At 49.1% G+C, this 23736-nt stretch overlaps 2 non-coding genes across 2 annotated transcripts; both read right to left on the bottom strand.

Moving 5' to 3' along the window:
* Positions 1-437: 437 nt before the first annotated feature.
* TRNAL-AAG (transfer RNA leucine (anticodon AAG)) lies at positions 438-519 on the bottom strand. Its single transcript has one exon. It is a non-coding gene; the product is annotated as a tRNA-Leu (tRNA).
* A 10647-nt stretch (positions 520-11166) lies between these two features.
* TRNAL-AAG (transfer RNA leucine (anticodon AAG)) lies at positions 11167-11248 on the bottom strand. The gene has a single exon. It is a non-coding gene; the product is annotated as a tRNA-Leu (tRNA).
* Positions 11249-23736: the final 12488 nt, after the last annotated feature.

Here is a 23736-nt window from a genome sequence, read left to right as displayed (position 1 = left end):
AGCCTTGTTAGCCCTGTACTGTTAGCACTCTGTCAGCCGTATTAGCCTACGGCGTCTCTCATAGCACGATACCATACCTTACCTTACCATACCATACCATACCATACCTACCATACCATACCATACCATACCATACCATACCATACCATACCATACCATACTAAGCCATACCATGTCATGCCATGCCATTCCATGCCATACCATACAATTCCGTACCCAAAATGCCGCGCTACCTCAATTTACAGACCTTTAAAGAAATGAACGCAAGATTACAGGACCATGAAAAGACAATACACGAAAAACAGCCAGTCCCGCTGCAGGTTCATTCACTTTAAAACTAAACCCTTCCTGCCAGAAAGGCTCGCATCAGCTAGACAGGGCTTACTTAAAAAAAATGTGTACTTGCACATAGGTGAAGTGAGAAGGCAAAAAGTTATTGGCAGCGGTGGGGTTCGAACCCACGCCTCCGAAGAGACTGGTGCCTTAAACCAGCGCCTTAGACCACTCGGCCACGCTACCTCAACGATCCAGCGTTTAGAAGTAATGAACCAAAGGTCACAAAACGATAGTAATTAACTTGTCTGACAGCCTGGCTACAAAATTGCGTTAAGTGTTTTGCAGGTCCGGCTACGCTGCCAGACGGAAAAGTTCAGGTTGTGCGCACAAGCTTAGCTGCACTATATTTATACATAACGAATTTTGAAAAGCTTTCACTTCCCTGTAAGTTAGAAATTTTCTATCAGAAAATCAATTTCGCCCCCATTTTTTGGAATAAGGTTACGAAACGCATGTGCAGCTAGCTACATAGCGGCCAGATTAGAACACTGATATAAGATGGCGCCACTTGTAGTCCTCTGGTAGTTGCTCCATAAAAGCACAGGTGGTGTTGCCGGCTGCAGGGACATCATGGAGTTGGATGGGCACAGGTCCTTCTTCGTCACACGTCTCATCTATTACCTTCGTTCTGCGCTTCCACGTGCTCGGCAGTAGTGGCATAGAGAAAGGCATTCAAAAAGAGCGGACACTCCTGTAGGACCTAGCTGGCCTATTGATTGTTCCGCACAAAGTGGCTGATCGCGAAACTTCCGGTTTCGGTTACAGGCGCGCTCACTTTGAATGCTAGCAATGCCTCCAGCCATTCTTTCCGGGGAATAAAATGTTTTACATTCAATTCCAGGTAACCCGAGAATCCCGCCTACCGCACCTACATAAACCAGTGGAGGTATACATGGGAGCGAGCAAGGTACCGAGAGTCAGCACCATTAGGATTCTGGGGTATTTCCTACAGTCCAATGGCAAAAACACTACTATCCTCAAAAAGCTTCAGACGTATATCGACCAAGTAACGAGGACATTCAGGCGAATCTCCCCCAGGAACAAAGGCCTCAGAGAACCTTGCCTGATAAGGCTGGTTCATGCCTTTATAATCAGCAGGATAGCTCATGACACCCCCTTTCTGAATCTGAATCCTGGAGAAGTGGAGCATTTCGACATAATGATCAGAACGACATTCAAAAGGGCTTTAGGCATCCCCCCGACTCCTCGACAGAGAAGCTTCTAGCTGTGGGAATGCATAATACCTGGGAATAGATTGCCAAAGCGGACAGGGAGGCGCAGATCTGGCGGCTCAACTCCACTGTAGGGGACCGAAAAATACTACAAGAACTACGGCTTCCGTCAGGAGAGCCACCCTATGTCGCTGAAGCCCTGGAACATGAAACACGAAAACTATTCAAAATGGCACCGATGCTTAAGAATATGCACCCTATCCATGATAAGGAACGAAGAGGGCATAGAGCAAAATTTATTCAAAGTAAACTAATGAAAGACCCTCCTCAGGAATCAGCCTATTGCCATGCTGCCTGAGGGCTAGAAAGGGCCGCAATCATAGCGGTGGTAGATGGGAACCACTCCCAGAAGGTAATTAATTCCATTAATACGCGTAACGATTTAATAGCTGAAGAGGCTGCGATAGCGCTAGCTTGTACAGGTACCAGAGCCAAAACTATTCTCTCAGACACTAAGGCGGCTGTTAGGAACTTCGGCAAAGGCCTAATTTCAAGGCAGGCGGCCAGTCTACTGAGGAAGCACCCGCTAAACCGGGAGGTTTCAGTCATCTGGGTTCCAACTCATGAGGGTATACCAGGCAATGAGGCTGCCCATCGCCTCGCTCGAGATGTATACACCCGAGCGGCCATAGAGGCCCCGCTACCTGGAGACAAGGACCCCCTCATCACCTACAAGGAGCTCTCAGAGACTCCCAGACTAGGCCCGCCACGAAAGCTGACTCGTTCGTATCGAGTTCATGTAAACAGAGAGTCGTCGAGATGAGCTGACCCTGCTCAGCTCGATTCTCTGACTCAAACCACCGCTGTCAAGAAACACCACCTAGATAGGTTCACGTAAGCAAGGCTATATCGAGCCAGTGATACTGGAGCCACGGAGGATAGAGAAGCAGAACCGAAACCGAAGCCGGTCCCAGGTCAGCGATCGATCAATTAGCACGTGTGCAGCTTAACGGATTACAATTACGTGTGAAAATAACGGGAAAACTTTGTTTTTCTTTCTCAATTTTTTATAAAGCTGTTATTTTAGGCCAAACAAAAGATATCTCTACGTTTCTAAAGATCTTAAGATGGCGTAGTCGAGTTATGCATGTGCCGGCCGACGGCATCGCATGGTCGTTTCATGAGCGCAAAAAGGCAGCGATTTAGAAGCGGCTTTACTAAATGCAGGCTCAATGTTGAGCCGAAATATTTCGGAATCAGTATGTCTGATGTTTATGGAAGCAGTAAAAACTAAAATCGGGCGGCTTCACTTTCTTTTCACAACCCCTTTAAGTGTCCGCTCCAGTTTTTCACTGCTGGCCGCCCAACTATAGTATATTCTAGGCACTATAGCCAAACAAACGCCCCCGGATGTAGTCGTCATTTTTTCGTCCGGAAATCGTTCCATGCCGTTCCCAAGATGGCCGCTCCTGTGTCAAACTCGGTTACTGCACCCAACTATAGTGCCTAGAATATACTAGGCACTATCCCTTAAGAAAATTTTGATTGTGTGTCTGATGAGAAGCTGTTGCTCTTTCACAACAGAGTCACCAGAATGTCTTGAGAGTTTCTAATGCATTTTCTTCTGAGTTTCTTCTGCGTTTCTAAAGAAAGTTCGCCGCCGTTTTTCTGGGTGGCGTTTGATGTGAGAATTTCTTCTGAGTTCTTAATGGGTACCGGCCAGTGAGTGTCTGGTGCTTTTCACCAGAAAATCAGCTGTGTGTATTTTTTTGGTTTCTGGATGCTGACACTACAAGCAGTTGGTGACGATATTTTTATGCAGATGCAAGGCAGAAACAGACGTTGAATATTTGGGAAAGTGTACTTTTATTTCCAATAAGCTGCAGCCAGTCTTCAATGCCGTGCATACAGCAGCTTGTCTTGTACGCTGTGCAAGGAAATAAACTCACTTTATTTCCCTGCACAGCATAGAAGACAGGCTGTTCTTCATATGAAGTGTTGTTGTTTCAAAGTGGGCACAGGTGTACCCTGAAAAACACCAGAAGAAGTCGGTTTTTATTACTGCGTGTAGTACTGCAATAAACAGAACTTATAAATTTCAAGCACATGAAAACGAAGCCCATGATCCTTCGAAAAGGGCAAAGAAACCTGTCTTATCTGCTCATTCTTATTAGGCATGCATGCATGCATAGGACATTCATATATGATCCCTCAGTATATCCGTACTACAACCATGAATGGCCAAAGCAGTGAAGATGACAAACAGTTTGTAAAGTGCTAACAACCAAAGTATACGTTGTACAAGAATTTGGAGTTTCCCATAAACCAGCTTTATAACCCAAACATCCAACAAGGGTAGAATTTCAGCACTACACATTCAGCTTCACTGAAGAATATTCCCACCACTCCAGTTTACTGCAATTTAGCAGGGCTAATCCTCTCACAACTGATACATTCAGTGAGCCAAAAACTATTACATTATAAGCAGTGCACCCTTTGCAGCGATGGCATAGAGGTAGAGTAGCTGCCTCATGTGCGAGAGGACTGCGCTTCAAATCCTAGTCCATACCGAAGTCCTCCGCAGGCGCGGCGGGACCCGCCGTCGCGACGTTCGTCCGCTCGCCTGAGTGCACAATTTCCATATAATCGCACAATACACGCCCAGGGGTCACACACGCTATCATTACTAAAGGCACATACCCAAGTTATTTTCAGGTGCGACGAAATTCGAACAGTTCTTCATTTGCCATTCCGCTGCCAGTTTGCCCCGGCGCCGCTCCATTCTTTTTCCCGTACTTGTGCAGTATAATTTCCAGATTATGCGCATAATAACCCCAACCACCGTACGCACAAATGATTTCGTGACTAATGACACTTACCGAAGTATAACAGTTCCGCTGATGAGGGCGGCTCACCAGTCTTCCACAAAACGTCCGTTATTTTGCCGCGCAGATCGTTGATGGCGTTCGGCTCCGTGAGGAGACGCATCCCGAGGTTGGCGTCGACTAGAGAGCATACCGGGTACACGTCCCATTTGCGTTCACTCGTCCACTTTACTAATATGCGAGTCATGTTACACTTTTAGTGCACGAAGCAACTCAAAAATAGGCACACGAATATTTGCTGCCCGCGTGGTTACTACGTGTTTCACAAAGAGACTCAACGCCGTCGCTCAAAACGCTCGCAACCCTCGTGCGGCGCCACTCCGAATAGACCTCTCCCGTCCTACGTCATCAGCGCACGTGTTTCTGGTTTGGTGGGCAAAACATGCATCGTACCGAGGAGGCTCTCAGAGGGAGAAAAAAGGCTGCTAGGCGTTTCTAATCGGGGAAGAAAGGCGGTGGGGGAGCGCCAGACCGGTTCCTTGGACCGCTTTGGATGCTTGTGGCTTGGATGCGCAGCGCAGCGACCGTGCCCCCCCCCCCCCCCCCCCCCCTCACGTCATGGACATTGCTACCGCCGAGGAGGAAAAAAAAACTGACGAGGGGGCGTCCGGCGGCAACGTTGAAACGTAGCCTTTAGAAGTAAAAATATAGTAAAAAGGAGAAAGTCGGTCCCCTGAACCGCGCCTTAAGAGAAATAAGAAAGAGAGAAAGACGTGCCGTAGTGAAGGTTTCCCGAATAATTCCGACCACCTAGCTGGGGATTATTAACGTGCATGCACTGACATCGCACAGCACACGGGCGTATTTTAAGGCGAAAGCCTTTAATACGTCATACTGTCGTGACCAAGGAATGCCTCATACTGTCATGACCAGCATATGCGCGACATTAACTGTTTTTAAAATCATATGTAGTGACATATGCTTTCTTAAGTACGTACATGCTCCAGAAATCGTCAAGCAGTAATAGGGATGCAAATGCATTGCATGCAGTAATCGTTGCTAAGTTCCTTTCCGTATTGAACTGCTCAGTTTTCACATGTTGAAACACACAGCAAGTGCTCTCATACATGATGGGGAAAACACATCGGACTTTCTGTTGACTTTTCACATCCTGTGTTTACACATTAGCAACTCAAAAGAAAATTCTTAGATTTTCACAACAAGAAAAAAGTGTGTGAAATGCCAATTGAAAGTCTGGTTTTAGACTGATGCTAAAACACATGAGGTATTGCGTTTCTGTTGAGTTCCTTGTTCCTCATTAGGAAAACATAAAGACCAAACCAGAAAGTCAAAACCCATTTTCATAAGGGATAACCCAACGTAGAGAAGACGCTCTTCTCGACTCATTCAGCTGTCACTAATGCCGAGCACGTGCAAGTGCAAAACGAACACCCCAGATAAGACGCATGACGAATGACGGCCTATGATCCTTCCCCCTTCATGTCACTCGGAGCGACTACCAGCGCCAGTGGGCGCATTTGTTTTTCCAGTCCCGGACTACTTGATGACAGGTCTCGGCTTCCGCTCTGACAGGAGACAGCGTCATGGTCACACGACCTACTTGCCATAGGCTGCTTTCGGACTCGCCGCCAGAGCCGGGCTCCCCCTCGGTTACTGTAGCTGGACGCTGTCATCTACTAGCAGACGACGCAAGCCATGGGCACCACGACGCCGAAGCAACGCCGTGAGCTCGCTCATGATACTGAGCCGATTTGAAGACCGCACTGTCAGCTTGGCGTAGGTGCATTAACGAACTCAGCTTCGAGTGTGTGCTCGCCGTTACTGCTCGCGGCGAAGTTAGCAGAATGTAGCCCAACTCGTTGCGGATAGGCAGATAGACGAAAGCCTTCGCAAAAATGTTGACAACAAGCGCTATAGCTTCTCCAGTATACGAGTGGTTCACATGCGATGCTTTCAGGTAAGCGCACAGACAGCATGTCGCAAAACAAGCGAACAAGAACCTCTTGACGACTCGAGCAAACAATACCCGCTCGCAGCTCCGAACGCGCGTCTGTGTGCGGTGGATTTCAAGAAAATAGAACGAAGATGCAAGAACAAAAAGTCTTACGATGGCTCATAGAGCAGCTACGGAGCTCATGTGAAATTTAACGCACGATGTCGTCCTTCAAGAACACGAAAAGTACGCAAAATGCACACAGAGTCTAACACAACATGGCTGGCAGCGCGGCGCGCAGCTGTCGTCTGCTGCCTTCCCCGCAGCCCCAAGGACTGCCATAGGCGAAAAACGAACGCGTTGCTATGGCGATGCTGGCAGGTGGGCGGAGCTTTCGGGCTGGCTGAGAAAAATAAATATCGGACTCGAGTCCGCAAGTAGTCCCACACCATGGAGGAAGGAAAGAACTAAGGAGAGGCCTGACGTCACTTTTTCTGAAGCCGCCCCGCAACCGGAAGTTGGCTCGGCTTTCCTCACTATCTGTCTTCTCCACCGAGCTACGGGGCAGGTTACGCGCGCGGCTCGCAAGCGCTTCGTAAAAGAAAGGTATAAAAAAAAACGCGCCGCTCGCCGCTCCTACACCTCCCTCCCCGCAAACACGCACCTAGACACAGACCGGCGCACAGGTGCGGTGAACCTTTTCCGACGCCAGGCGAAGAAAGACGACATTGCGCGCCGCTCACCATCCTCCTCGGGCTACCGTACACCCGCCGTGCGGCCTTCGAAACGCAGCTCAGCATCGCCGAGAGCGGCTTCATGTTTCTGTGCTGTTTGGTGAGGTGCAAAAGTTCGCTGATCAAAACAATCAACGCTTCTTCGCGTGTCGAAGCGCGGTTCCAGAGTGCCACCTTTTCGCGAGATTCATTTCAATGCATCGATCGCTCCGTGTAACGACACCAAGTTTGACGAACAAAATATCAAATGAGCGGTTATTTGCCGCATATAAAAGCAATCCTAGATGCGTGCGTAAAGTCACGACGCCAGGCATGTAGACTTTAACACGCAAGGCCGAACACACCGTGCCGAAAGTCCGTCCACCGCCACCGAGAAACACTCGGGCCCCTAGCAACAACGACGCTAACGACGCCGTACGCCGTTGCTAGTGGCCCGAGTTTTCTTAGCAACAATATAGTGCCTAGAATATTCTAGGCACTATAGCAACAACGACAACGTTGCTAGTGGCCCGACTTTTTAAGCCTAAATTTTGACGTCACTTCCGCCACATTCTCGCCAATGCATTGGGAATACAAAGGGCCTCTCCTTAGTTTTCCTTCCTCCATGTCCCACACAGTCCGGGACTGAAAAAAAAAAATGCGCCCAGTGCGCAAGGTTTTGACGTTTGTAAACAAACAAAACTGCTGATGATGATACTAGCCCAGAGCACTTCCGGTAGCAATGGCGCGGTGTTTCAAATGATTTGCGCTGGTGCAGCCGGCGCGTGTCGCGCAGCGGTTGCAACAATGCTGATTCAGGTGACCCGTGTCGCGGTGGTTTTGATAAGGCAGCGCCGCAAGCGAAAGATTCCGTTCAGTGTTTGATAAGACTCCGGTGCAGGTGACCCGCCAGCAACCGTCGCCTCAGGACATTGTACCCTGGACTGCGCCTCCGTCTTCCGTGTAATGTAGCCCGTCGTGAAGCAATACTACTGTGTCGTCTATGGCTCGGTGTTGCCTTCACGAATAAGTGTGCTTTCCGGATCGCGATGGCCGACAGCCCTTCTTGTGTGAACTGCGCCTGTGATGAGACAATCACCCATATCTTGTGTGAGTGCCCTGCCTTTGTAGCCGAAAGACATAAGCTGCGATGTGCTCTGGACCGCCTGGACACTCGCCCTTTCACAGAGGCCAAGATCCTCGGTCCGTGGCCACAGCAATCAACTGCCATCAAGGCTTACAAGGCACTCTTTCGCTTTTTGAGAGCGACTGCCTTGATTGACAGACTGTGATTATTTCCCTTTACTTCTCTCTTTCCTCTTTAATTACCCACATTCCCTTCCCCTGTGCAGGGTAGCCAACAGAATCCTTTCTGGTTAACATCCCTGCCTTTCCCTATTTCTCTCTTCAAACAGGAAGTGTTCAGGGGCTCAATCGCAACAAAAAAAACTGAAAAAAAACGTGTATCCGGATGGTTAGATAGAAGTCAGAAGCGTCCCCTTTGAAATGAGGTATTGGTAGTAGCCACAATGCACTGTTTTTTAATATTTCTTTAGGCAACCTGTTGAGTTATCGTACAACGATTCTTTCCTGATTTGACTTTTCCAGTTGATCTGTAGTTCTACATTTGGCAGCATTTCCATTCAATTAATCCAGCTCTTACCTTCTGCGTTTTTTACCTGCCGCTTAAAGCGCTTTATTTTTTTGTCCTTCTTTGCTGCATACTTACTGGTTAGCTTCCTAGTTCTTTCCCGCCAAAGTGAGTCGACGCTCATTTTGTAGCAGTATTTAAGGACTTTAGCTGCCCACCTGTTATCGTCCAACAGCATCAGGCGTTCTTCATACAATATTTCACTCCGATCTTCGCATGACCAGAGTACCCCAAGTGACACCATCTTGCTTCAGTCTTTTAATCAAGTCGCTAAGTAGCTAGTAGCGCATGAATTTCTTAAACTTACTTCGTCGAAAAAAAAAATGGGAGCAAACGAATTCTTCAAAACCAAATTTCACATTTGTAGAGGGAGGATATGTATAAAATGAGTAATGTATAAATGTAGTCCGGGTCTGCCCTAACCGACCAATCTCAACCTTCCTAGGTCGCCGCGGTGGCTCAGTGGTTATGGCGCTCGGCTGCTGACCCGAAAGATGCGGGTTTGATCCCAGGCGCGGTGGTCGAATTTCGATGGAGGCGAAATTCCAGGGGCGTGTGTGCTGTGCGATGTTGGTGCACGTTAAAGAACCCAAAGAAATTTCCAGAGCCCATCACTACGGCGTCCTTCATAGCCTGAGTTGTTTTGGGACGCTAAAAACCCAATAAACCAAACTAAACCAGCGTGGCACCACTGCAATGAGCTGCAATAGTTCCAGGCAACTGACGTACATACAATGTCTCGTGCAGAACAGGGCTCCTAAAGACGCATACCAGTCAAAATCCAATTTCATATTTTCTTTGTTCCTGAGCAAATCAAACACCTCTTGATTTTCTTCTTGCTGTAATAACATATCTTGAGAATAATTTTGTTTCTCTTGCTGCAATAACATATCTTAAGAGTAATTTTGTGCAAAATGCTGTGTTTACTGCAATGCATTTTGGAGCAGCCTCCACTGGGTGGTAGTCGACAAAGATGATGCGGCACACTTAGATGGTACGCCGTGGGCATGTGCCATTATAAAGAGGTGAAGAAGAAGAAGAAGATGGTACGCGTGCACAGGCGCGCAGAAAAAAATTCTGCTAGCGACAAGGCCTGTATGCACCGCCCATCACTCCCGCGACAGTGACACTGAAGCATTCCCGTGATTCTTCAAGCCATCACTGACGACCAACAGCAGCAGTCATTGTTTGGGCCTACGGCAGCCTGCACCCCTCCTGAGGAAGGAGTTATTAACACGACGGCGAAGCACGCGTTGTCTCTCTCGGTGGAGCCTTCCCAGTTCAGGCCGTCAGTTGTCTCCGGACGTGTTCTTCCCCTTCTAAAGACGCATTTGGTGAGACAGCGAATCGCCTCCCAGCGGTTTGGACATTTTCATATCTCGTGCAACCACCAAACCGACATCGTCGCGGAGGTATGCCACGTCATCACTTATCAGGCGTAAGAACCTATCATCCTGGCCTGGAGTCGACGCACTGGGCGCTCTACGCGAAGCCAACCTCGTCGCGTCGGGGCGTCGTGCCTTCCGGCGGCCAGGATTCTGCCCTGAAGACAATGCACTCGGCCTGTCATGAGCAGCCGACTCCTATGTCTTGGGGCTACGTGTCTTCTGGTATCGCCTGCTGCAAAGACACCGCAATCAGACCGCGCCACTTTTGAGCGCCCAATGTGTCTGGCCCTTGTAGACGCCCGGCATCTAGCGCCTGCAACGACTGTTGCTCCAGGCGTCCAGATCCACCTGGCGTACTTGTGTGTCGGGGTCACCCCAGAAGAACAGGTGCCCGTATTAGCAAGTGTTGTGCGCAAAACCCACCTAGATGCAGCAGTAAAGTAAGTATAGGAAATGACCCATATTACGTCCAAAAATTCGATGCGCTCGCGTGCACTGGGTCATTGCACCCGGTTTCTTTTTTATAGTTCTGTGAGTAGTGGATTCCACAACAAGTATCCATTAGGGTGCAATAAATACATTTTGATTCTGATTCATGCACATAACCTTTGACACCATCCTACCTGGGTCCCTTTCATGGTTGGTGTTGCCCGCGTAGCAGCGTTCGCAGATCGCCTCCTAGCCATATCTTCTAGATGTTAAGCTAGATCATTTCATCGTGCGGGTAGTGGAATGGGTGCGGCATAACAGTGGTTTTGAAATGTTAGCCTTGTTAGCCCTGTACTGTTAGCACTCTGTCAGCCGTATTAGCCTACGGCGTCTCTCATAGCACGATACCTTACCATACCATACTAAGCCATACCATGTCATGCCATGCCATTCCATGCTATACCATACCATTCCGTACCCAAAATGCCGCGCTACCTCAATTTACAGACCTTGAAAGAAATGAACGCAAGATTACAGGACCATGAAAAGACAATACACGAAAAAACAGTCAGTCCAGCTGCAGGTTCATTCGCTTTAAAACTAAACCCTACCTGCCAGAAAGGCTCGCATCAGGTAGACAGGGCTTACTTAAAAAAATGTGTACTTGCCGATAGGTGAAGTGAGAAGGCAAAAGTTATTGGCAGCGGTGGGGTTCGAACCCACGCCTCCGAAGAGACTGGTGCCTTAAACCAGCGCCTTAGACCACTCGGCCACGCTACCTCAACGATGCAGCGATTAGAAGTAATCAACCCAAGGTCAGAAAACGATAATAATTAACTTGTCTGACAGCCCGACTACAAAATTGCGTTAAGTGTTTTGCAGGTCCGGCTACGCTGCCAGACGGAAAAGTTCAGGTTGTGCGCACAAGCTTAGCTGCACTATATTTATACATAACGAATTTTGAAAAGCTTTCACTTCCCTGTAAGTTAGAAATTTTCTATCAGAAAATCAATTTCGCCCCCATTTTTTGGAATAAGGTTACGAAACGCATGTGCAGCTAGCTACATAGCGGCCAGATTAGAACACTGATATAAGATGGCGCCACTTGTAGTCCTCTGGTAGTTGCTCCATAAAAGCACAGGTGGTGTTGCCGGCTGCATGGACATCATGGAGTTGGATGGGCACAGGTCCTTCTTCGTCACACGTCTCATCTATTACCTTCGTTCTGCGCTTCCACGTGCTCGGCAGTAGTGGCATAGAGAAAGGCATTCAAAAAGAGCGGACACTCCTGTAGGACCTAGCTGTCCTATTGATTGTTCTGCACAAAGTGGCTGATCGCGAAACTTCCGGTTTCGGTTTCAGGCGCGCTCAGTTTAAATGCTAGCAATGCCTCCAGCCATTCTTTCCGGCGAATGAAATGTTTTACATTCAATTCCAGGTAACCCGAGAATCCCGCCTACCGCACCTACATAAACCAGTGGAGGTATACGTGGGAGGGAGCAAGGTACCGAGAGTCAGCACCATTAGGATTCTGGGGTATTTCCTACAGTCGAATGGCAAAAACACTACTATCCTCAAAAAGCTTCAGACGTATATCGACCAAGTAACGAGGACATTCAGGCGAATCTCCCCCAGGAACGAAGGCCTCAAAGAACCTTACCTGATAAGGCTGGTTCATGCCTTTATAATCAGCAGGATAGCTCATGACACCCCCTTTGTGAATCTCAATCCTGGAGAAGTGGAGCATTTCGACATAATGATGAGAACGTCATTCAAAAGGGCTTTAAGCATCCCCCCGACTCCTCGACAGAGAAGCTCCTAGCTATGGGAATGTATAATACCTGAAAATAGATTGCCAAAGCCGTCAGGGAGGCGCAGATCTGGCGGCTCAACTCCACTGCAGGGGGCCAAAAAACATTACAAGAACTACGGCTTCTGTCAGGAGAGCCACCCTATGTCGCTGAACCCCTGGAACTTGAAATACGAAAACTATTCAAAATGGCACCGATTCTTAAGAATATGCACCCTATCCATGGTCAGGAACGAAGAGGGCATAGAGCAAAATTTATTCAAAGTAAACTAATGAAAGACCCTCCTCAGGAATCAGCCTATTGCCATGCTGCCTGAGGGCTAGAAGGGGCCGCAATCATAGCGGTGGTAGATGGGAACCACTCCCAGAAGGTAATTGGATCCATTAATACGCGTAACGCTTTAATAGCTGAAGAGGCTGCGATAGCGCTAGCTTGTACAGGTACCAGAGCCAAAACTATTCTCTCAGACACTAAGGCGGCTGTTAGGAACTTCGGCAAAGGCCTAATTTCCAGGCAGGCGGCCAGTCTACTGAGGAAGCACCCGCTAAACCGGGAGGTTTCAGTCATCTGGGTTCCAACTCATGAGGGTTTACCTGGCAATGAGGCTCCCATCGCCTCGCTCGAGATGTATACCCCCGAGCGGCCATAGAGACCCCGCTACCCGGAGACAAGGACCCCCTCATCACCCACAAGGAGATCTCAGAGACTCCCAGACTAGGCCCGCTACGATAGCTGACTCGTTCGTATCGAGTTCATGTAAACAGAGAGTCGTCGAGATGAGCTGACCCTGCTCAGCTCGATTCTCTGACTCAAACCACCGCTGTCAAGAAACACCACCTAGATAGGTTCACGTAAGCAAGGCTATATCGAGCCAGTGATACTGGAGCCACGGAGAATAGAGAAGCAGAACCGAAACCGAAACCGGTCCCAGGTCAGTGATCGATCTATTAGCACGTGTGCAGCTTAACGGAGTACAATTACGTGCGAAAATAACTGGAAAACTTTGTTTTGCTTTCTCAATTTTTTTATAAAGCTGTTATTTTAGGGCAAACAAAAGATATCTCTACGTTTCTAAAGATCTTAATATGGCGTAGTCGAGTTATGCATGTGCCGGCCGACGGCATCGCATTGTCGTTTCATGAGCGCAAAAAGGGAGCGATTTAGAAGCGGCTTTACTAAATGCAGGCTCAATGTTGAGCCGAAATATTTCGGAATCAGTATGTCTGATGTTTATGGAAGCAGTTGTTATGTATGACATTTTTAAACCAGTAGCTAGCGCCCCCTACGTGTGCTGTGCAGTATCTGTGTGGGTGTCCAGTCCAGGGCTTGGACACTCGGGGGAACCGGGGAGAGACAAAGAGCGTGGGAACTCGCCATGGCCGCTGTGGCTTGTAGTACGTAACGTCAATAAACTTTTACTAAAACATAACATGGTGTCAGAAGTGCAAGTGAACGCCTAGTCTCCGCAACGACTCCGCAACAAGCAGCGCAACATGGCAGGCGTATTTCTGCAGCAACCGCCACCGTATGAGCCGACAGACGACCCAGCGACGACCTGGGAATAATGGCGTTCGTCGTACAGCATATATGAGCAAGCTTGTGAGTACGCAGCTAAGCCAAACGCAGCTAGGAAAGCCTTACTTCTGCACGTTCTTGGCCCACAAGCACGACGAATATATCAAACGTTCCCGCCGCCTCCTACGCAACCAGACGGACAACCAGTGGATGAAGTCGAGTACATTCTTGACAAGTTCGACGCCCTTTATAAGCCTTACAGGAGCGCTACTCAAGCCACCGCCATTTTCAACTCCATGACCCAGCAGGTGGGACAGTCAATTGACGACTTCGTAGTAGAACTGCGAATTCAAGCCCAGCGCTGCAATTTTGGCAGCGTAGCGGATCGACTGATTGGTGATCGAATCATCGTGGGCATTCGGGACTCTGCGCTTCGGGAGCGCCTGTTCCGCGAAAACGACTTAACGTTGGAACGCATCATCACAATCTGCAAAGCTGCCGAGATTTCTAAAAAGCACTTGCAAAATCTTCAGGCGACTGAACCAAAGATAGAGGTCGACGCACTTCGCTGCAACAGTCGGCGGGACGGTAATTTTCAACGCCACCAGCCCGTGAATGACCGACGTCCGCCACCGCCGTAACAAGGCCGCACGCCGACCCCGACTACACTCTCATGCTCGAGATGTGGGAGCAATCATCCGCCGCGCAACTGTCCGGCATATGGAACGCACTGTTTTCGCTGTGGCAAGTTTGGACATTTTGCAGTAATGTGCCGTCAGAGGAGAGCAAGACCAGCTAGACCAGCTGACTGTGATGATCAACAGACGCAGACTAGACCACCGCACAACGTGTCGACGCTTGACCGGGATGACTTCTTTCTTGGGGAGCTGACAGCGGGCAGTACTGTCAAAACATCGGACTGGACAGCTACACTCGTCGTCCACAACCACAAGGTGACGTTTAAGCTTGATACCGGGGCTGACGTGAACATTCTTCCAAAGCATATGCTTCAACAGTGGAGTGATCAACCAATGCTGCATCCGACTTGCATCAGGGTGTCTACGTATACAGGTGATCGACTGCCGGTCAGCGGTGAGTGCACTCTGCAGACAAGAACACAAAACCTCAGCTGTAACTTGCAGTACCTTGTCGTAGACCTTGATGTGTTCCCTGTGCTTGGTGCTGAGGCATGCCAGCAGCTACAGCTGATTCGTCGACTTCATCATCTCGCCTCTTCAGGAAATGCAGCCGGTACTCCTCAGCGTGGTTCTGACGATGTCACAGCTCAAGACATCATTAAGGACTTCAAAGATGTGTTCACTGGGATTGGCCAGCTTCCAGGAACTGTCAGCATTGTGCTGCAAGATAGTGCAACTCCTACTATTGCAGCACCACGCAAGATCCCTTTGGCCATTCAAGACAAAGTTAAAGCAGAGCTCGAGAAGATGGAGCAGGATGCTATCATCACAAAAGTCACGAAGCCAACTGACTGGGTGAACCCATTGGTAATTGTACCCAAGAAAGACGGCAGCTTACGAATCTGCCTCGATCCCAGGCATCTAAACAGTGCTATCAAACGCCAGCACTACCGTATACCAACGCAAGAGGAACTGTTTGCTCATTTATGTGGGTGCACTGTATTCAGCCTGCTTGATGCCAAATCTGCATTCTGGCAGCTTACTCTCTCTGAAGAAAGCTCTTGTGTACGTTCGAAACCCCTTGGGGCAGGTACCGTTTCCTGCGGCTACCATTTGGACTGAAAAATGCTCCAGAACTTTTGCAGCGTTGCATGGATGATATGTTTGCAAACATTGAGGGTGTTTACCCATACTTTGATGACATTCTGATAGCGTCCAAGACTATGAAGCAACACATGGAGCAGCTGCAGCTCGTCATGTTAACAGCTCGCAAACACAATCTCAAGCTTAATGAGAAGAAGGGTCAGCTAGCACAGCCTAGTCTGCAGTTCCTCGGGCATCAGATCACTTCAGAGGGTCTGCAAGCAGATGCTGCAAAAGTGAGTGCTATCTTAGGAATGCCAGTGCCAACAAACAAGACTGAACTCCTCCGATTTTTGGGTATGGTGACTTACCTTACCAAGTTTGTGCCAAATGCATCAAAGGAAACTACATGTCTCAGGCAGCTGTTAAAGAATGACGTTCCTTGGCACTGCGATGACAACCTGACTCGAGAGTTCAGCAGAATCAAGCACCTCATCTCTAAGACCCCTGTTCTTCACTTCTTTGACAAATCAAAGGAGGTTGTGGTCTCAGCGGATGCAAGCTCATACGGAGTTGGTGCGGTACTCCTACAGGAAAATCATCCAGTAGCCTATGCCTCAGCTGCATTCACTGTGGCAGAGCAAAAATATGCCCAGATCGAAAAAGAGCTGCCCGCTATAGTCTTTGCCTGTGAACGTTTCCATTTTTACACATATGGACGGAGTGTTGTGGTACAAACTGACCACAAGCCTCTGATTGGTCTGCAACAAAAGGACTTTGACAAGATAACCCCAAGGCTTCAGCGTCTTCTACTCAGACTCCAGCGGTATGATGTTCAGCTAACATATGTTCCAGGGAAAGAACTCATAGTAGCTGATGCACTCTCACGAGCGCCTGACAGTGCAAGTTCTCTGCAGGAGTATGAACCTGCTGAGTGCCTGGCTAGTTTTGCGGTAGTCAACGCTTCAACGTCAAAGCTGGAACATATCCGAAAAGCAACTGTTGAGGACAGCACTTTGCAACAGGTGTTGAAACACATCAAAGAAGGTTGGCCTACACGTGACACATTGCTCCCAACAGCAGTGAAACCTTTTGCCCATTGCAAAGATGAACTACACGTATGTGATGGCCTTATATTGAGAGGGCAGCGACTTGTCTTGCCTGTCTCGTGTCAGCAAGATGCCTTACTGAGACTTCACGAAGCACACCGTGGCATAGTTTCATGCAAGAATAAGGCTCGAGAAAGCCTATATTGGCCGTCCATGAACGCAGACATTGAGGAGATGATCAAACGTTGTCATCACTGCCAGCGACAAAACCAGTATGAACCTCTGGCTGAGCGTGTTTTGCCTGATCGTCCGTGGCAGAAGGTTGCAATGGACCTCTTTCATTTCAACAGATCTACCTACCTGCTAATTGTCGACTACTTCAGCAAGTATGTGGAGGTGCAACAAATGGCATCAACAAGCACTGAAGCCATTATCACTGTTCTCAAAGCAGTATTTGCCCGTTTCGGCATCCCGGAAGAACTCGTATGTGACAATGGACCTCCATTCAATGCGACCCAGTTCCAGGAGTTTCTCGCTTCTTGGGACATCACATACAACCCTAGTTCTCCCTATTACCCAAGGTCTAATGGACTGGCAGAAAGGTCCATACAAACAATAAAGCACTCCCTTCTAAAGGCATTGCAAGATGGAAAGGATCTTTTTGTGGTCCTGATGGATGCTCGAAGTACACCAATGGATGGGCTTAAGTCACCAGCCGAACTCGTAATGGGCAGGAAAATGCGTACAAGAGTACCTATACATCCTGTCCAGCTCCAACCGCAGTACAACTGTGCCGACGCAAGAAGCCGCCTTCGTGTTCACCAAAAACGACAGCATTGCCACGGTGACAGAACAACAAAGCCGTTGTCTGTGTTGAAGGAAAAACAGAAGATGTGGTTCAGACGCTAAGGTCAGTGGATGCGTGGAAGTATACACAGAGTTGGCCCACAGCACCGATCATATCTGGTCGACACACCAGAAGGTGCCATGTCTCGTCGGAACCGTTACCACATTAGACCTTTATTCGGCATTGCTCCAGTGCCACTGGCTTCTCCAGAGAACTATGACATAACTACATCCTCTGACCATCCATGGCCTCAGCCTGCATCACCTCAGCCTCCTCCTGCTCAGCTGGCTTCACCAACATCCCCCCCACCAGCAGCATCATCACCTACACGAGCAGTTTCTTCTAGCGTGTACCATACTCGCACAGGTCGGCTGGTAGTTAAGCCAGCAAGATTTCGTGAATGACAAAACCCAGAAAGCCTGAACACCGCCTTGTGTTGTGAACTTTTTGTTTTTTTAAAAAGGGGCGTGTTATGTATGGCATTTTTAAACCAGTAGCTAGCGCCCCCTACGTGTGCTGTGCAGTATCTGTGTGGGTGTCCAGTCCAGGGCTTGGACACTCGGGGGAACCGGGGAGAGACAAAGAGCGCGGGAACTCGCCATGGCCGCTCTGGCTTGTAATACGTAACGTCAATAAACTTTTACTAAAACATAACAGCAGTAAAAACTAAAATCGGGCAGCTTCATTTTCTTTTCACAACCCCTTCAAGAGTCCGCTCCAGTTTTTCACTGCTGGCCGCCCAACTATAGTATATTCTAGGCACTATAGCCCAACAAACGCCCCCGGATGTAGTCGTCATTTTTTCGTCCGGAAATCGTTCCATGCCGTTCCCAAGATGGCCGCTCCTGTGTCAAACTCGGTTACTGCACCCAACTATAGTGCCTAGAATATACTAGGCACTATAACCCAACGTAGAGAAGACGATTTTCTCGACTCATTCAGCTGCCACTAATGCCGAGCACGTGCAAGTGCGGAACGAACACCCCAGATAAGATCCATGACGAATGACGGCCTATGATCCTTTCCCCTTCATGTCACTCGGAGCGACTACCAGCGCCAGTGGGCGCATTTGTTTTTCCAGTCCCAGACTACTTGATGACAGGTCTCGGCTTCCGCTCTGACAGGAGACAGCGTCATGGTCCCATGACCTACTTGCCATAGGCTGCTTTCGGACTCGGCGCCAGAGCCGGGCTCCCCCTCGGTTACCGTACCTGGACGCTGTCATCTACTAGCAGACGACGAAGCCATGGGCACCACGACGCCGAAGCAACGCCGTGAGCTCGCTCATGATACTGAGTCGATTTGAAGACCGCACTCTCAGCTTGGCGTAGGTGCATTAACGAACTCAGCTTCGAGGGTATGCTCGCCGCTACTGCTCGCGGCGAAGTTAGCAGAATGTAGCCCAACTCGTTGCGGATAGGCAGATAGACGAAAGCCTTCGCAAAAATGTTGACAACAAGCTCTATAGCTGCTCCAGTATACGAGTGGTTCACATGCGATGCTTTCAGGTAAGCGCACAGACAGCATGTCGCAAAACAAGCGAACAAGAACCTCTTGACGACTCGAGCAAACAATACGCGCTCGCAGCTCCGAACGCGCGTCTGTGTGCGGTGGATTTCAAGAAAATAGAACGAAGATGCAAGAACAAAAAGTCTTACGATGGCTCATAGAGCAGCTACGGAGCTCATGTGAAATTTAACACACGATGTTGTCCTTCAAGAACACGAAAAGTACGCAAAATGGACACAGAGTCTAACACAACATGGCTGGCAGCGCGGCGCGCAGCTGTCGTCTGCTGCCTTCCCCGCAGCCCCAAGGACTGCCATAGGCGAAAAACGAACGCGTTGCTATGGCGATGCAGGCAGGTGGGCGGAGCTTTCGGGCTGGCTGAGAAAAATAAATATCGGACTCGAGTCCGCAAGTAGTCCCACACCATGGAGGAAGGAAAGAACTAAGGAGAGGCCTGACGTCACTTTTTCTGAAGCCGCCCCGCAACCGGAAGTTGGCTCGGCTTTCCTCACTATCTGCGTTCTCCACCGAGCTACGGGGCAGGTTCCGCGCGCGGCTCGCAAGCGCTTCGTAAAAGAAAGGTATAAAAAAAACCGCGCCGCTCGCCGCTCCCACACCTCCCTCCCCGCAAACACGCACCTAGACACAGACCGGCGCACAGGTGCGGTGAACCTTTTCCGACGCCAGGCGAAGAAAGACGACATTGCGCGCCGCTCACCATCCTCCTCGGGCTACCGTACACCCGCCGTGCGGCCTTCGAAACGCAGCTCAGCATCGCCGAGAGCGGCTTCATGTTTCTGTGCTGTTTGGTGAGGTGCAAAAGTTCGCTGATCAAAACAATCAACGCTTCTTCGCGTGTCGAAGCGCGGTTCCAGAGTGCCACCTTTTCGCGAGATTCATTTCAATGCATCGATCGCTCCGTGTAACGACACCAAGTTTGACGAACAAAATATCAAATGAGCGGTTATTTGCCGCATATAAAAGCAATCCTAGATGCGTGCGTAAAGTCACGACGCCAGGCATGTAGGCATGTAGTAACACGCAAGGCCGAACACACCGTGCCGAAAGTCCGTCCACCGCCACCGAGAAACACTCGGGCCCCTAGCAACAACGACGCTAACGACGCCGTACGCCGTTGCTAGTGGCCCGAGTTTTCTTAGCAACAACGACAACGTTGCTAGTGGCCCGACTTTTTAAGCCTAAATTTTGACGTCACTTCCGCCACATTCTCGCCAATGCATTGGGAATACAAAGGGCCTCTCCTTAGTTTTCCTTCCTCCATGTCCCACACAGTCCGGGACTGAAAAAAAAAATGCGCCCAGTGCGCAAGGTTTTGACGTTTGTAAACAAACAAAACTGCTGATGATGATACTAGCCCAGAGCACTTCCGGTAGCAATGGCGCGGTGTTTGAAATGATTTGCGCTGGTGCAGCCGGCGCGTGTCGCGCAGCGGTTGCAACAATGCTGATTCAGGTGACCCGTGTCGCGGTGGTTTTGATAAGGCAGCGCCGCAAGCGAAAGATTCCGTTCAGTGTTTGATAAGACTCCGGTGCAGGTGACCCGCCAGCAACCGTCGCCTCAGGACATTGTACCCTGGACTGCGCCTCCGTCTTCCGTGTAATGTAGCCCGTCGTGAAGCAATACTACTGTGTCGTCTATGGCTCGGTGTTGCCTTCACGAATAAGTGTGCTTTCCGGATCGCGATGGCCGACAGCCCTTCTTGTGTGAACTGCGCCTGTGATGAGACAATCACCCATATCTTGTGTGAGTGCCCTGCCTTTGTAGCCGAAAGACATAAGCTGCGATGTGCTCTGGACCGCCTGGACACTCGCCCTTTCACAGAGGCCAAGATCCTCGGTCCGTGGCCACAGCAATCAACTGCCATCAAGGCTTACAAGGCACTCTTTCGCTTTTTGAGAGCGACTGCCTTGATTGACAGACTGTGATTATTTCCCTTTACTTCTCTCTTTCCTCTTTAATTACCCACATTCCCTTCCCCTGTGCAGGGTAGCCAACAGAATCCTTTCTGGTTAACATCCCTGCCTTTCCCTATTTCTCTCTTCAAACAGGAAGTGTTCAGGGGCTCAATCGCAACAAAAAAAACTGAAAAAAAAACGTGTATCCGGATGGTTAGATAGAAGTCAGAAGCGTCCCCTTTGAAATGAGGTATTGGTAGTAGCCACAATGCACTGTTTTTTAATATTTCTTTAGGCAACCTGTTGAGTTATCGTACAACGATTCTTTCCTGATTTGACTTTTCCAGTTGATCTGTAGTTCTACATTTGGCAGCATTTCCATTCAATTAATCCAGCTCTTACCTTCTGCGTTTTTTACCTGCCGCTTAAAGCGCTTTATTTTTTTGTCCTTTGCTGCATACTTACTGGTTAGCTTCCTAGTTCTTTCCCACCAAAGTGAGTCGACGCTCATTTTGTAGCAGTATTTAAGGACTTTAGCTGCCCACCTGTTATCGTCCAACAGCATCAGGCGTTCTTCATACAATATTTCACTCCGATCTTCGCATGACCAGAGTACCCCAAGTGACACCATCTTGCTTCAGTCTTTTAATCAAGTCGCTAAGTAGCTAGTAGCGCATGAATTTCTTAAACTTACTTCGTCGAAAAAAAAAATGGGAGCAAACGAATTCTTCAAAACCAAATTTCACATTTGTAGAGGGAGGATATGTATAAAATGAGTAATGTATAAATGTAGTCCGGGTCTGCCCTAACCGACCAATCTCAACCTTCCTAGGTCGCCGCGGTGGCTCAGTGGTTATGGCGCTCGGCTGCTGACCCGAAAGATGCGGGTTTGATCCCAGGCGCGGTGGTCGAATTTCGATGGAGGCGAAATTCCAGGGGCGTGTGCACTGTGCGTTGTTGGTGCACGTTAAAGAACCCAAAGAAATTTCCAGAGCCCATCACTACGGCGTCCTTCATAGCCTGAGTTGTTTTGGGACGTTAAACCCCAAAAACCAAACTAAACCAGCGTGGCACCACTGCAATGGGCTGCAATAGTTCCAGGCAACTGATGTACATACAATGTCTCGTGCAGAACAGGGCTCCTAAAGACGCATACCAGTCAAAATCCAATTTCATATTTTCTTTGTTCCTGAGCAAATCAAACACCTCTTGATTTTCTTCTTGCTGTAATAACATATCTTGAGAATAATTTTGTTTCTTTTGCTGCAATAACATATCTTAAGAGTAATTTTGTGCAAAATGCTGTGTTTACTGCAATGCATTTTGGAGCAGCCTCCACTGGGTGGTAGTCGACAAAGATGATGCGGCACACTTAGATGGTACGCCGTGGGCATGTGCCATTATAAAGAGGTGAAGAAGAAGAAGAAGATGGTACGCGTGCACAGGCGCGCAGAAAAAAATTCTGCTAGCGACAAGGCCTGTATGCACCGCCCATCACTCCCGCGACAGTGACACTGAAGCATTCCCGTGATTCTTCAAGCCATCACTGACGACCAACAGCAGCAGTCATTGTTTGGGCCTACGGCAGCCTGCACCCCTCCTGAGGAAGGAGTTATTAACACGACGGCGAAGCACGCGTTGTCTCTCTCGGTGGAGCCTTCCCAGTTCAGGCCGTCAGTTGTCTCCGGACGTGTTCTTCCCCTTCTAAAGACGCATATGGTGAGACAGCGAATCGCCTCCCAGCGGTTTGTACATTTTCATATCTCGTGCAACCACCAAACCGACATCGTCGCGGAGGTATGCCACGTCATCACTTATCAGGCGTAAGAACCTATCATCCTGGCCTGGAGTCGACGCACTGGGCGCTCTACGCGAAGCCAACCTCGTCGCGTCGGGGCGTCGTGCCTTCCGGCGGCCAGGATTCTGCCCTGAAGACAATGCACTCGGCCTGTCATGAGCAGCCGACTCCTATGTCTTGGGGCTACGTGTCTTCTGGTATCGCCTGCTGCAAAGACACCGCAATCAGACCGCGCCACTTTTGAGCGCCCAATGTGTCTGGCCCTTGTAGACGCCCGGCATCTAGCGCCTGCAACGACTGTTGCTCCAGGCGTCCAGATCCACCTGGCGTACTTGTGTGTCGGGGTCACCCCAGAAGAACAGGTGCCCGTATTAGCAAGTGTTGTGCGCAAAACCCACCTAGATGCAGCAGTAAAGTAAGTATAGGAAATGGCCCATATTACGTCCAAAAATTCGATGCGCTCGCGTGCACTGGGTCATTGCACCCGGTTTCTTTTTTATAGTTCTGTGAGTAGTGGATTCCACAACAAGTATCCATTAGGGTGCAATAAATACATTTTGATTCTGATTCATGCACATAACCTTTGACACCATCCTACCTGGGTCCCTTTCATGGTTGGTGTTGCCCGCGTAGCAGCGTTCGCAGATCGCCTCCTAGCCATATCTTCTAGATGTTAAGCTAGATCATTTCATCGTGCGGGTAGGGGAATGGGTGCGGCATAACAGTGGTTTTGAAATGTTAGCCTTGTTAGCCCTGTACTGTTAGCACTCTGTCAGCCGTATTAGCCTACGGCGTCTCTCATAGCACGATACCTTACCATACCATACTAAGCCATACCATGTCATGCCATGCCATTCCATGCTATACCATACCATTCCGTACCCAAAATGCCGCGCTACCTCAATTTACAGACCTTGAAAGAAATGAACGCAAGATTACAGGACCATGAAAAGACAATACACGAAAAAACAGTCAGTCCAGCTGCAGGTTCATTCGCTTTAAAACTAAACCCTACCTGCCAGAAAGGCTCGCATCAGGTAGACAGGGCTTACTTAAAAAAATGTGTACTTGCAGATAGGTGAAGTGAGAAGGCAAAAGTTAT

The sequence above is a fragment of the Amblyomma mixtum genome, chromosome 3 (assembly GCF_055824585.1).
Source record: "Amblyomma mixtum isolate Tamu chromosome 3, ASM5582458v1, whole genome shotgun sequence".
NCBI classification, from domain to species: domain Eukaryota; kingdom Metazoa; phylum Arthropoda; class Arachnida; order Ixodida; family Ixodidae; genus Amblyomma; species Amblyomma mixtum.
The sequence above is the reverse complement of the archived record's forward strand: the minus strand, read 5'-3'. Positions and strand labels throughout refer to the sequence as shown.